Raw genomic sequence first — 15,753 nt, 5'->3', positions numbered from 1 at the left:
CAGCATCCCCCTGCCCTACTCCCTCCCTTTGCACTCTGCCGTCATTGCCCACGGAGTTTGGTACAATCCCTCGAATGACCCGTTCAACCCCAGTAGCCCTTATTTTGCCCCCTTCCTCCTTCGTAACTAGTTTAAAGACCTGTCAATGAGTCCTGCTAATTCTTTACCTAAGTTCCTCTTACCCCTCAGGGACAGGCTGCTTGCATCAGCAGCCATCATGCCAGGTGCAGTGTAAATTGCCCCATGGTCAAAAAAGCCAAAATTCTTGCATCTGCACCAGCTCTTAAGCCATCTATTTAAGAGCTGGGTTTTTTGGATCCTCCCTGTACCTTTCCCTGACAAGAAGAAAAGACCACCTGCACCCCAGCTCCTTCAAGTATTCGCCCCATTCCCCTGAAGTCTTTCTTGATAGACCTCAGGCTTTCCTTATCAACTTCCTCGCCGCCAGCCTGAATTATTAAAAGTGGGTAGTAATCTGAAGGCCGAATCAACCCAGGAATTATCTTTGAAATTATCTTCCCTGATAATGGAAAAAGTCTTTACCTCAGCTGCACATCTGATAGCCCTGAGGCAGAAGACAGGTTTGAAAAGCATTTAACCAGTGGTTGTGCAGTGTCTGGCTATTCAGATGGTTCATGATTTGGCAACCAAGTTAAAAAATTCAAGACAAGAAAAAATTGCTGCATTCCTCCTCACCTTTGGCGACATCTGCTTGAGTGATAAAGTGAACGATCAGTAGCTCTGTACTCCAAAACCTAGTTTGATTTCTGAGTTGCATTTGTCATGCTTGGTAACTGTGCTTTGCACTAACCCAACTGTTTTAACTTCTCACAGGGCAAGGAACTGGATAATGTAATACTCAAACGAAAGATTGAAAGAATGCAGCAAGCTTAACATATCCCTCTGATAACTCTTAGTTAGATTTAAAGTAAATTCCCTGATGGCCTCATTGTTTTCCAGGCATCTTTCTAGATAAACTTTTCCTATGGTAGAATCATTTTGAAGTAGAAATACAGACTCTCCGAGGGCAACCATGAAAATCTGTAAAGAGCTATAACACAATAATGAATCCTGTAGGCAAAACAGGGCTTGTTTTGACCAGCTCCAGAGAGTGAAGAAATGGGAGAAAACTTTTTTGGGGGGGATGTTACAAAGCCAAGGTCTCTTAGAAGGCTGGAGTCCAAACTATACGGAAAAACACTTGAGCTTTTTGAAGTGTGAGCTCTCAACACAGTACTGAAAATTAGAGACATCTGCAAAAATATTCTTTGTCTTTTTAAGAAAAGATGCAATTGTAACTATTTGTAAGATGCATCTGAGATAAACAATGCAGCTTATTCTCCTATAAGATAACGCCTAAGTTGAAGCAACTACAACAAAACTTAGAAGGCACACTGAACAAGTTGAGTGAGTTTTATAGTAATCATGCTATAAAAAGGGGGGTTTAAAATCCTTGTATAATACTCATAGTAAATAATAATATATTAATTCATGTAAATTTTTATAATCGACTAAACATGAAATATGAAATCCCGGTTCAGTTTAAATTAGATCTTAGTGCATAATGGAAAATTCTGGATGTTTGAGGTCGTAGCATTCCTGCTGCCTACAAAGAGACTGTAACATGATTCAGTGCCTTAACAACAAACATACATATAAAACAAACTCATAACAACTGCACTTTGAAACTGTACCTAATTTCTTTCCAGGCAATCTCTGAGAATGAACCCATCTAAGTAGTGAAATTATACTGTATGAACATCAAAGATAATCTCAGGTCCATTCTGAGAACATTCGCAGTTACTGTAGCAGAGGTTTGTGTTTTGTGGCGTGGTTGTTTTTTGTTCCTTTTTATGCTTTTCTTTGCTCATTGGTTTTATTTAATAAATATCTGAAAGTGCCACGTATTCCTGCTGTCCAGGCATAAGTTTTAAAGTTTACCATCGCAGTTGCTGCAATCAGAGCTTTGAAAAAAATCATTATTTTAAATTTGTTTCCTTTCTGGCTGAACAAGTCAGTGGCACTAGCACCACACAACCTGTCATGGTTTTATTTGTTGCCGGTTGCTTTTGGTATTGTTGGGGTCTTTTCTTAAAATATGCCTATGGAAAGTGAGATCACATGCTTAGAAAAGGAGTCACTGAAGGAATAAGCAATTTTCAGTGTTGGTTGCTTCTTTCAATAGCCTCTTCTTGTCACCATGCAGGTAAGTTCACAGTCAACAGTCACTACTTTTGTAACATCTTACAAGCTCCTTTCCACTTTAGCATTAGAAAACTCAGCTCTAAGCTCTCCAGGTGTTCCCAGCTGGTTCATAATGTCTCTCGTCATTCTCCTGTAATGGTAAGAAACTGTTCATTACTTCAAATCAAACTGTGCCTTTTAGGCTGGTTATAGCACCGTGAATGGTACTCCAGTGGCTTATTTGATTGATGAGTTGTAATAACTGCTTTTGAATCCCTTTGTTGTGACAACGGTTCTTCAGCTTCATCCATGTATAATAAATAGCCTAACAAGCACATTATTTCATTTCTTTATTAAGTCATTAATTACACTGCAAGTTCTTCAACTGCATCAGAAGAGTTTCTGGATAAAACCAACTTACTGTCATCATTGCTGAATGTACTGCTCTTACATGGACTTACCTGAAAAGTAAATCTATGCATAACAGAACCTGCCCAGCACCACCAAAGCAATCTTCTTCCTTAACAGTCAAATTATTTTATCTAACATGAAAACATTTGTTTGTTTTGGTTATGGAAAGATCAAAATGTTCTTTTTAAATGCCTTTCTCACTGGCCACACGTTGAAATAACACAAAAGCTGTATTTCCTTAAAAATGGATTATTTTCCTGGGTTTCATTCAGTTTTAACAAATAAAATATACAGAATACAGACAGTACAAACACAGAACAGCTGCTTACATTTAAACATATGCCATTCAGCTACTCAAAAAATTATTCAGTCACCAACATTTCAAAGGCATATTACTGACATATGGTGTCTGACATGTTTCCACAACTGTGTATGCTGGTTTTGATGACAACCATGAAAATCATATCATTCCATGTGAGCAGTTACAAGAAAAACAGGCAAACAAACATTTAGCTTGGGGTTTTATATTCTTACTGATTCTAAAAGATTGTGCAGAATCCAAGGTAAGTCTTTTGGCTTTTCACAATATAGGCCTCATTTGCTACAACCATGCCATATCCTGCCCCTCACCTCACAATGGGACTCCACAAACAGCAGAGCATAACCACTGCTGCTATTGAGCTGTTCTCCCAGAGGCAGGCAAATAGACTCAATTAGACACAACAGGCTATTCCCAGGGCTACTCTCCAAACTGACAGCTTGAGATCGTTGGCATATGGCTTGCTGTTTCACAGTGTATGGAAGGTTACTGTTTTGTCATAGGAAAACTGGGTATTAAAGCCTATTGTGGAGCTCAGGCAGTTTAAGACAGGGCTGGATACTGAAGTATTATTCCAGTCCTGCCAGGACTTGAGGACATCCCAGTGGAAAAAGGTTCCAAGGCACTTTGCAGGCCATAATCTTAAGTACCAACTTGGAAACTGACACAGAATCCCTCATGATTCTAACGTTTGCATTCTTGGGGTTGGGATGGGGGTGCAGAGGCAGTTGCTCAGTTCAGAGCCACAATTCAGAGCCATTTCAGAAACAACAATAAAATCAGCAAAGGCCGTACTGAAATTTACACAGACAGCAGCTGAGGAAGGCCAGGCTGTTGACAGAGTGCTGTGCCAGCACATATAAACAAACAATTCATTTAAAAAAAAACCCAAACATCTGCATAAAACTAAATTAGCGCAATTGAACTCCCTTTTCCCACCACTTAATTCACTTGTCCTAAATAAGTATTTTTCTCTATTAAATAGTAACATGCTTCTCCACTGGGATGTGCCTGAGTCTAGCAGTTCATTCATCATTGTAGACCTCAAACACCAATCATCTGAGGAGTGTTTCCCCATGACTGCACTAAATTAGGAAAGTTTCCAAAGCATTCTTCTTCCTGTGGCCCTTTTCAGAGTCTAATCCAGTATCTTTGCTGGTCCCACTGATGCCTGGACAAGGCTTCCAGCTCACAGCTGGCTCACATCCCACCACACTGGAGCACAGCAAGCAAGCTGCCCTCCCCCTGTAGGGACATGAGGACCACTGCTCAACTCACAGTGCTAAAGGCAGGCAGCAAGCTAACTGGCATTCAGTGTAAAAATGCCAACTCTTTCAATCAAACCTGCAATTCACATGGTGTTTTTTGTACTTGAAGTCCCAAGCTTTCTGTTTTTAAGTAAAAAAATATCATCAGAATACATAGAATTTCCATGGTTTAGTTTATCACCCTGTGTTCTCTCACTGGTATAGAAAGGAAGAAAAAGGGCCGTGTATTTTCTTTTAGTCACCAGTTGGTCCTCCTTTAAGGACCTTGTAAGACATTTTTTTTGTGTATTGTTTCTCTGCATATGTGGGCAGCTTTACTACTTCATCCCCCTCAGGACCACTTAACAACATCAGCAAAGCAATTAAGTGTAGTTTTCAGGAAAATGCCAGAGGCATTACACTGTCTGGATGGGAGTCTCAACCCAATTATTTTCAGCTAGTTGTGAACTGTGGAAAGTGGACTTTACTTCATTATAACTTCAGTTCCCACTGATTAAAAGTCTAGTGTGTTACAGACAGTAAGGAAAAATGAAAACAATTAAACTTTCCGTCAATAAAATGGCTGCATATTCTTCAACGTAGGGGTTTACTTCTCTCCAGAGAAGTGATTAAAACGAACTGATTGAACTATAATTTGATTGACTGAAGAGCCTCAACCCATTGCACTAAAGCTTAAATTCCATCTTATTGCTCTATTTAACTCTGAATAAATATAAAAAAAAAAAATAAAAAAAATACTGGCAGTCTCACAAACCTCTTACGTGGTCATCCAGTTGAAATTTCATACTACTCACAGGCTGTTGTGGATTCTGTTCCTTCTCTGACCAATTCACAACAGACTGGCGTTGAAGAGTGGTGAAGACACCTAAGAAATGACATTAATATAGCTTTGAAATCTTTACCTTGTACCTATCACATAATCATTGGTGGATTCTAAACTCAACCAGAGATAAAGTTGCTCTGAGATGATGAAAGAGGAGAATGTTCAGGTTCTACACAGCTGTCGCAACAAGAAAGAACCTCCTCATGAAAAAAAACAGCCATGGCAAAGGTTCCTAGCACAGGAACCTTCAGCAAGGTGTGAGGTTGGCAGATGCTCAGGCTTGTGTACATACATACACCTCTTTCCATCAAGGAGATACTAAAGCAAGAGGCACATTCAGACTGGTTTCAATGGTAAATTGTGCTGGCTAAGAATCAAGATGCTGAGGTGCCCAGGCAAACATCATTTTCTTTGGACTTCGGGTAAATTTCTGCAGAGTGCTCATTCCACAAGACTGTCATCTCTACAGATGGGTAATGGTCCTGCCAAATTCTGGGACTCCTGTTGCACTAACAAAAGCTAGTCAGGAAGCATTAAGACGTGCATGCTTTCATTGACAAGCTACCATGATACAGACAATACCCAACTTAACATTCACCTCTCAGAAAATTTAAATTAAATGACATTCCTCTGTAGAATGTTGGCACTCTCTTGTTTGACATTTTATTTCTCTATTTATTTCCACTTTATGTTTTGAACTAAAACACAGCATTCGAAATACAGCTGGTACCACTGTAGAATTGAATTGGAATATATTATAGCTTTAAATTAAATTATGTTGGTAATTAATTGAATGGGACTGGGTAAGATGGGTAAATAAAGGTGGGCAACAAGCTCCAGGTTAAACTCTTAACATGCTTCCTTTCACAGGCAGCTCAGACTCCCAAGGAAGGCAGTAGATATTTTTCCCAGTTACATCACTATGAGCTGGGACACGTGACCCTTGAGCTGTAGTATTTGTTACTGTGCTCAGTCTGCTGTTGAGCTTTACACTTCTGGCTGTGACTGACCTACAGCACAAGCTTCACAAGCAAGCCACAGATCTAATGCAAACAGTTCCGACCATTAGATACTACCAATCCCAGCCTTTCTGACCACTCTCAAGGGTTACTAATTCACTGTGTTGTTTATTTGTATCATTTAAGCATAGCTCATACCACAAACATTAAATTATCCATATTTGTTAGCCAAAAGCTGCCAAGACCATACTGGAACCACTAAGGGAATATTGCTGCACTAAGGTAAAATGCTGCCTGTATCTAACTTAGAAGGTACACCTTGACAAATTATGTAACTTAACTCTTAATAACTGCCTTGTGTTACTTTGTATTTGGTAATCAAAATGAAGGGAGAAACACAATGTTATTCTCTATTTCACCTCAATATCTGTAACTTGGAATGACAGAAAAGTAACTGAAAAGGAGACAAGGGCAAATGCTCAACCACGAATTCCTAAGTGGCTCCAGAGACTGCAGGATGTTTGCTACGTTCCCTGTTCCCAGTTTTATGTCACACACACCAGAGGTACATAGAGCACCAAACAACTTAAATGCCTATTTGCACCTTTCAGTTCTTACACAGACAGATACATTCTTGCAATTACAAACCCACCTTTGTCTGCATTGCAGCTGAAGAAGCAGCCATGTTTGAAGTCATTTATGTTTATTGTTCTGCAAGAAAATGAAGTATATTTGATAGCAAAAAGACAAACCCCAAGCATGAAAGTAGCCCCAAGACTTCTCATTCTGAAGCTAGAAAGTAGCATTTATTTGTCTTTCATAGTGCTCCTACAGCCATAGCAGCAAACAGCACATGGGAAGGGTTTCTTACTGTGTTGATATGGGTCACGAGTAAGCTGAGCAGCGTGCAAACAATGTCAAGATGAGGGCAGGGCAGGGCCTTCTTCCAAGTCCAACCTGTGTGAGGCAGATGAAGGATGAACAGGCATTTCCTGACTCAAGCAATTGCTTAATATATCCCCCTCCCTGTAAAGCATCAGCAACTGCATGGACAGGAACTTGCCAACACTTCCACCAAACCACACTGGGCATCAGGGGGAAAAAATAAATAAACAAATATGATTCAAATGGGATCAATACACTTTCTGCATGTGCAGGATCAGCATTTTCTCTTTCCAACATCAACTTGATTTCAAAAGTCTGTAATTATGAAAATATATCAACAATGTATTAGCCAGTAGATTTTATGTTTGAAAATTAATTACAGAGAGGTTATAATTCTCAGTTTGTGAGGAAATGGGATTAGTGCAGTTTCTTCATTGAGGTTGTAGCTTCACTGCTTAAGAAAACATTATTTAAAGGGCAAAGTGTTTGCCATTACACCACACTGATGAAAATCCCAGCAAAACATAAGCTAACGCTTGAATACGCTCTTCCTAGCAACCAAGGTCTTTCATCAGAAAAACAGCATATTTGTGTTGATTTGTGTGTGGTTTTTTTCCCCCCTGAACTTTATATGTTGAGCCAAATTTCCAGCTTGCAACCCTTCAGCCACACAATATTCATCCAATCCCTGGAATAGAGTTTTTGGTGAAGATGGAAGCTATTGATTAAGCCACCTCACTGTTCATGTGCTAAAAAAATGAACTTTTTTTTCCCTAAAATCCATATTTAAATGCTTGCATCACCGCTGCTTATATGTGGCACTATGTCAATGGGGCCACATTTCCTGAATTCTGTGCATCCCTGACTTCCACTAACAGAAATACCAGGAGGTTAATTTTCATTACTAATCTCCTTCACATGCACTGACCTGCTGTGTGACTTCCTTAAATTAAGGGCAGTACTTTAAGAAATGCTGAACTTCTACAATTCTGAGTGAGTAGAAAATAAAGATACCGAATACTTAACTGGACTTTGGTCTGTCCATTTGTTCCACAATATGTTACCTCTTTTCTCCTAAGAATAGAACCTTTCCAAATACAATTTTCTGCTTCTGTATATTCCTTCTTTTCTTACCTAAGGGTTTTTACTCCTTTGTTTCTTTCTCGTAGGAAGGAGACCAATGGTTTTCATTGCTAAATCTTCGAGAAAAAAATCAGAGGAGCGACTGGAAAACATCTTCCATGGAAAAGAGGAAAGATGCTAAGGGACAGGATGTATCCTCCTTGACACAGAGTGGTCAAAGAGCCAGCTTTCTCCCCTCTCTAAAGAGTTCTCAGATAACTGTCTAGGAAAGTGCAGTCTCCCCAGCTGTTAACAGCAGGATATATTGCAGCACTCTAGACTGCTGCTGCCATGTCATCTCAGCGCCTCCAGGGTCAGCTGAGTGCATTAAATTAACAGTTTTCCCAGGCAAGGCAAAATGTCTGTGAACAGAATGGTGCAGCATAATAATGGCATACGTACCTGCTTCAACATTAAATGTTTTGGTAAGAGCAGGAACCATTGAAGTGATTCTGACTTGCATGACTTAGTGCCAAACACTCGTTATCACACAGAAGTCGCGTCCCACTGTGTGTCAGTTTAGCACCACTTAACATTTTCATTGCTTATTTTAGAATCATTGCCTTTTTTTCCATCCTTAGTAATTTATGAGCTTAGAATTATCGATAATGTGAAGCTTCATTACAAACTATCTGGAGGATTCTCATCTGACTCGTCCCATTAAATTATTATTCCCAAACATGGTTTCTATTTAATAAGACATCAATTGAGCATCAATAAAGTAATAATTAATGAGCTGTGTCTTCATAGAAATACAGATAGCTTAAATACACACCAAATGCAGCATGCAGTCTGCAGGAGGGCTGTCAAATCTCTGAGAACATTGTCTGTTTAGTATTTAGAATATGATAATAAACCACAACTTAATTGCTATGGTCTTCAGCTAATCATGTGACAACTGTAAATCACACCAAACTATGAACCTGTAAGGCAGAACTGGGAAGTAACAAAGTGTTCTACATAGGTGAGAAGATAGTCTCAAAACACTACAAACACCAACGGGACTTCATGTTTCCACAAAACATCACAAGAATTTTGGTTAGGGTAACTGTCTGTTTTCTTCTTTAACATGATCTGTTGGATTGAAATGCTCTATTTTTTCATGCAGAAAAAGTTAAAACAATTTTAAGGACTGAAACTTCTGCCTAAAAAGCAAAACATTAAAATAGCCTAAAGTTCAACAATGTTGTTTTGGTCTCTTGTTCTAACAATCTATCACTCTAAAGGACAAGCTCCACCAGATGTTTATATTCAGAAAGAAGTGACGCTACTTCATCCCAGAGAATTTCAGCCCCTTAATCCTATTGCACCTTACAGCTCCAGGAGCCACTTCCACTTCCACACTTACATTTCCTCAGCTTACACAAATCCCACGAGACTTATTGGAGGAAGAGAAAGGACAGGAGTAGAAGTTTCTCATGGATTATTTTTCTCCTAAATTTCTGGTGTTTATTTTTTATTTTCCTTTATTACTCAAATTTCATCAAGGATCAAACAAGAGCTTTAGACAGACAGGGTGAACATTTTGTCAGTATCACACTTACCTTTGTCCCAGTTCATTAAGAAGCATTTACTCCCTGCTCCCTCAGACCCCCACTTATGTAGGATTTACACAAGGGCTTTAATTGCACATCTCTGGAAAAAAGCCAAAAGACATTAACCATCCTCCAATGACAGCTTGATGCTTCTTAATATTCATTGAATCTCCTTTTCATCCACGACACTTGTCTTGTCACTGCTCATGTCCACTATTTGGCTTCTCAATCACACAATCAAGGATTATAAGGGCAGTTGTCCTCTAGTGCAAAACACAACTTGATGCCAACATCACAGCCTCACTTAAACCTTTAACACCCCTTGAACTTGAGATGTTTACAGTGCTACAGAGATGTGCTATTCAAACCCCAGCATAGAGAGGTTTCAGTTTAAGATGTTAAGAGCTGAATGAGCCATGAAGACTTTCTGGTCTGACCTCCTGCAATGCATTTTCACTCAGTCACTTCCATCTTAATCCCCATAATATACCTGAATCAAACACATCTTCCCGAAAGGTTTGACCTCTTAATCTGTCACTGAAAACTCTATTACTCTACCACCAATTTACACTGGTATTATTACCTCACACTCCACAATTGAGATGCCCAGTTGAGCTTCTCAGTTTGTCACTCCTACCTCCAGCCAATGATTTGAGCTTCTCTCTGCCACTTAGTGATTCAATATTTCCTGTTTTGGTCCCACAAGGGAACTAGACACATTAGAGGTTCTAGTATTTCTACCATTCAGAATCATGCAAGCAATAGCATGCGTACATGTACATCTCTAGTATGTCTTCTTACCTTGAAGGACATACCAGAATCCAGAGACAATCACAGCAATCCTCTGCCGTGTTCTCTTCCTCCTAAACAGATCCAGCTCCATTCCTTTCTGAGACACTCTCAGGGAAATGATGAAAAGTTTAAAGTGGAAAGAACGTGCCCACAGCTTTAAGGGACAGCTCCATTTTTAAAGCAACCAGTTTACCACAGACTCCATTCCCCATCAGTTAACCACACAAGTTTTAGAATATTAATTTCTCTTCCTTAAACACATCCACTCTGGATTAGTTTCACCACCCTCATTCAATCAAAATACTCACTAATTCTAATGGATGTTTCTCTTGAGTAAGAAAGAATACAACCTTTGGTTTCCGAGCCTTCTTTACAACAGATTTTGTGAAAGTCAAAATAAATAACGTACAGCTATTCACCTTTAGGTAGTGCAAAAACAGTCCCCAGAGTGATAGCTTTCAGTTCATCTCCAGTGAGAGCTGTATAAGCTGTAAGCTGTTCTATAAACACAGCAATGAATAACAATCAGTCTCTCACTCCTCTCTGTCTCTGGTGTGACAGACCCTTAATTATGGCTATTAGATTATTATTTTCTCCAGAGAATCCTGTGAGGCAAAAGCAGTGTTCTTCTCTGGACATCAAAGGCAGAATTAAGACCCCGCTTAGGAAAGCTCCTCAGAAACAGCTGCTGTTCATCCCCACTAAGGAATGCCCTATTTGAGACCAAGTGTGCAGCTGCAGCCCATGCAAAAACCAGTACTCTGCTTTGAAGGGAAAGATACTCACCTGAAGCACAGAAAGCCCACCTCCTACTAAGCTCTGACAAGCTATTCAGATCTCTGTTATCTTAGCCAGACTTCCGTATCCCGCAAAGATCACCCACTGCACCAGTGAGGCTTGCAACACAACAGCACAAAAGCAGCAGCACAAATTATGACTGTGTAGCAGAGAACAGTGAACTAGAAACCACCCACCTAAGGCACACTGTACCACCAGCATCTGTTGGTGCATATATCTGCTTTTTATGTGCAAGGTTTATTGGAATCCTTTGGGGATAACTCTGCATGCTCCCACAGTTGACTAGTAGGCAGAAGAATGTCTGCACACCAGGAGAGACCAACAAGGCAGAATCAAGACTCACGCTGACACCCTGCAACAAATGATTCCTGAATACTTTGTTTGTAGGTAACACGAATCAATCCTTACACAGTAATTACTAGAAAATTAATGTAACTGCCTCCCAAGAGAATTACTGGTTAATACAATTATCGTCTGTGGGTACGTAAAGCAAGATAAGTATAGACAGCAGGCAAGAGTATATATATATGACAACCTATGTGGTTTAGGCTTGTTTCAGAACATTGTAGCAACTTCTTATAACAGCACCAGTGTAAAAAGTAATGTCTGGCAATTTATCAGTTCTTAATAAAGCACTGTGCTTAATAGTTTAACTGCTGAAGCTGCTCTTGATTTTGATTCAGCTGATTTTTGTCTGGGCTCAGCACTAGGGCTTATCCCTGTTTCCCTGGCTCCTTCAGGTTTTGACAGTTCCAAGTTCTTACTTGATTGGACTTAAAATAAATAAATATTAGGAACTGCTTATGCAGCACTGCCCCATCTGTCCGCAGCCCGTGTGCAAAATTAATATTGGTTCAAGACACTAGAAATGCATACATGCACATTAAGAGCATAGGTTCCAGGATGAACATTGCACTACCCATGAATTCCACAACCTAAATGCACACCGTCACTCAATTAAATGAAACCCAAGTAGCCTCTTTGTGCCAACCGGATAAAGTATTTTCAGATGAAACACATTTGTGAAGGTAAGTTCTTTCAGGGTTTCACAGACATGTGGTTAGTAAGCAAAAGGTAAGTGCATTTAAAATGACTGCCAAAAATTAAACTGGTTCCACACCTACACAACAGCAATTACTTAGATGCATTTGAAGCAGAATATATTATATCACACATCACAATTGTCAAGAGCTGTCATAAGCCATTTTGATATACAAAGCACAGTCCTCAGTTACACCCTTAGACAACAAGTAATGCTTCTTTGTGCTTCTCTGTCCATGTATCTCTCACATGAGATACAACCCTCAGCTGTGGGAGCTCAGCGCCTTCCCACCAATTTAAGTCAGCCGAGTGGTATTACTAAAGGTAGCTCATGTCATTCTGAGCACGGTTTAAAAGCTGCACAGTATTTTTGACAGAGCTTTGTGATTCCAGAAATCCAGTGTCTAAATGAAGGTCTGCTGGGAAAAGAAAGAATAGCTGATTTGTCACAAAAAAAATAAAAACAATAATCAATCTTCCACTGCCCAATTCCATTCTTAATGAATGAGACAATTCAGAAAGCTATGGGAACATGCTTTATTGATTCATTCACAAGTCACTAAAACCCACTGCTTAGGTTCCCTCCAATAAGACAAACCGCACACTTTTGGCGTACTGCATTGCAGGAAAAGCCGATGGCTCCACATCTGTTCTGCTGGAAGTCCAGAGAGACTGAACATAGCCAATAAATCTAAACGCAGCACACCACTAGGTTAATGATAAATGTGTGTAGAAGACAAAGAGACTTGCATTTCCTCTTTATTATCCCTTCAGTTGAGCCACTGCCTTATCTGTAATTTATTTACCCAAGACAGTTGGGTCCAGATGCATACCTGTTTTTTTCCACCGAAGTACTTGTTTTTCTCCATTTTGCAGATGGATTAAATAAGCCAGGAGGAGGCCAACCTACACGTGTGAGGTCACACAGAGAACTGTAATCTACACTGCAGTAGATGCCTGAATCCATTCAAGTTCAAGACCTAATTTGGCATAAAGCTAGTGTGTAGCTGTACTGCACTGTATATTTTATAAACATATCCTTCAATAATCTCCTGTGCTTCTCATGAAAGCAATAACAAGCAGTAAGAACAGCTGAGTCTGTATTGGGCAAGCTTTCCTATTAAATTCCAGCAATACATCTCAGCTGTGACCTGTAGCAATTTGGGTAACCTAATAAGGCTGACTGTCCCAAAAGAATCAGGGATGATACACTATCTACCTGCAAGATAAGAGGAAGTACAAGAGAGCAACTTTACAGCAAGTTACACCTAGCAGAGAAAAAGTGAACCTAAAAAAATAGTCTAAGAAAATACAGTAAGAGAAAACACATTATTGAGAATATGACATTTGTTCATATAGTCCAATAGATACTCACCACCATTTCAACATCCATTTCCAACTAAAACATCACATCCACATGTCCTGTTTAACAGAGTACGCTACACTGAGACATCATGTAGGGCCTCCTGGTAATTACAGTTGGTACAATTTTCCCAGCGCATGTTACCTGAAGTTGGGTATTTTAGCAGGTTCGCCCACCTCTTGCTAGAAATCCAAACAGTCATCTACCTTACCATGCAATGGCATTTAAAGAACTCTTAAAGTCATACCAATACGTATGTTTCCTTTACACATTCATTTAATAAGCATGCACAGATCTGGTCAGGCATATATTAGTCTCTACTTCAAAACTCACCTGTCCAGCTGTATTATGATTTCTGTTCCCTAGTGGTTCTCATACAAACTTACGTACAGAACGGCTTCAGAAAGTGGTCTCTGCTCTCATATGTCTGCTGGATAAACAAAGCAACAAGCAATTTAGTGGCGTACAGGAGAATTAAATATTTTTAATGCACTTCAGTGTTTCCCCTAATTCTAAAAATCAACCAAAAACCTTCGATATAAAAATCACTTTTCCTTTAGAAATGCCTCTCAGCAGGGTAGCGCTCACAGCCGCATTATCGCTGTGTGTTCCAAGCCATCAGTATTCAGTGCGCTAAGAAGAGATGCTGAATTCTGCAATCAGAAACACAAAGTTTCAAAAAAAGATTTCAGAATTTATGTGAATATAAATAGCTGTACTGAATGCTTCAAAGACTGGAAACATTGTAGAGATTTACACGTCAGCCTGTTTTGACAGACAAACAGACAAAAGTATACTTTGTAAAGGAGCAGTAAGATTTCCACTGTAACACTTCCCATAATTAGATCGTAAGAGACACTGAAATATTTGCATTCACGATACAGAAGTCTCATTTCTGCTTCCTGCCTGAGCTCCTGAACAGCACCTACTTGTCTCACCTTAACATACATTCACGTAAGCCCCATGCTTCCTGCAGATGTTCACACCCACCATCATCTTTCCCACCCTGCTCACTCCTCATCATTTAGTGGAGAGATCCACATTTTCCAAAGGCTTTCTTTTCTTCTGAAACAGAAGCTAATGCTGCTTAATGCTTAACACTAAGCATTAATATACACCAAACTAAAAACGCTGATAAAACTTTCCTCTGAAAGGAAATGTAATTGGAAAGATGCTTTTCCTAACAGTGCTTCCTGTTCTTCACTCCAAATGAAGAAGTATTGCTTATTGTTTTCTGTGTTCTCTCTTAGTGTGGCACAATTCATTTGAGCTCCAAATCCCCCCAGAGTTCTGTGGCCAACCTCCAGTGTGTTTCCAGGATGTAAAGGTCAGAGCTGAAGAGGACACAGAGCGCACAGAAGAAAAGCCTCAGAACCCCTTGCTTCAAGTCCATCACTTTCACAGATAAAAACCAGACAGCAAAGCGCTCCTCCTTTAGAGGCAAATCAGCCATGGTAGGAACCACTCAAACAACCTGCAACAACTGAGGATGGGCACTCCTGAAATAAAGGAGAGAGGATGGCTTTCCCAGAGAACTTCTGCATGGAAATCTGGCTTCTGAATTTCTTAAATGAAAACCTTACGCTGAGAATTCCAAACAACATGGACTGTAATGCTGGGCTATCATGCAGCATTTGGTGACATACCCCAGTCCACGTTCCTGGATTCATCCCACCCCCACACTACAAAGATGTCTTTCCTCAGCCTGCTCTCCTGCCAGCCATGGTCCTGACAAGGTGTTACTGCTTTGGTCTGAACATTGGTTCATTTTCCCTTTGCTGGCTGGTTCCATTGCTCTTAAAAAAGCACCATCCAGTCTCAATCTCAGTGTTCCCTAACTGCTTTATCCTCACTTTCACATTTTATACTTTTTGTATAATCACTTCTCAGGAACAAACTGTAATACTACTAGTTAATGGAACAGGAGTCATTACTAATAAAGCCTATAAAAAGGAAAACCAGTATCCCATCAAACATATGTAGAGGATGCACCTTCCAACATTAAAGCTCTGATTTGCAACCTGAAAGAGTTCTCTGCTGTTCTGGTACAATGTGTTTAGGTTTTACCTTCTTTGTTGTTGTCTGTTTAATCAACATCTTCCATGGTACAAATGTGATCACCATTATGCTAATCTCTGCATTAGACATGCAAATATATAAACATTTGTGTGCCAAATTATTAAGTTTTTGTCTATAGTGTTATGCCCCTATTTACTATCTATATTTTATGTCTTATGGATTTCCAAACATTTA

At 39.7% G+C, this 15,753-nt stretch overlaps 1 long non-coding RNA gene across 3 annotated transcripts in view; it reads left to right on the top strand.

The window, feature by feature from the left end:
* The window catches only part of LOC107319239, a 197,489-nt gene extending 181,962 nt beyond the window's left edge, over positions 1 to 15,527 (top strand). For all 3 annotated transcript variants that reach the window (XR_001557698.2, XR_001557697.2, XR_001557696.2), the window contains one exon: positions 8,019 to 15,527. This is a non-coding gene — a long non-coding RNA (uncharacterized LOC107319239). The remainder of the gene's footprint in view (positions 1 to 8,018) is intronic.
* Positions 15,528 to 15,753: the final 226 nt, after the last annotated feature.

This window comes from Coturnix japonica, chromosome 11, assembly GCF_001577835.2.
Source record: "Coturnix japonica isolate 7356 chromosome 11, Coturnix japonica 2.1, whole genome shotgun sequence".
In the NCBI taxonomy this organism is placed as follows: domain Eukaryota; kingdom Metazoa; phylum Chordata; class Aves; order Galliformes; family Phasianidae; genus Coturnix; species Coturnix japonica.
Note: the sequence above shows the minus strand (reverse complement) of the source record. Positions and strands in the feature narration are given on the sequence as shown.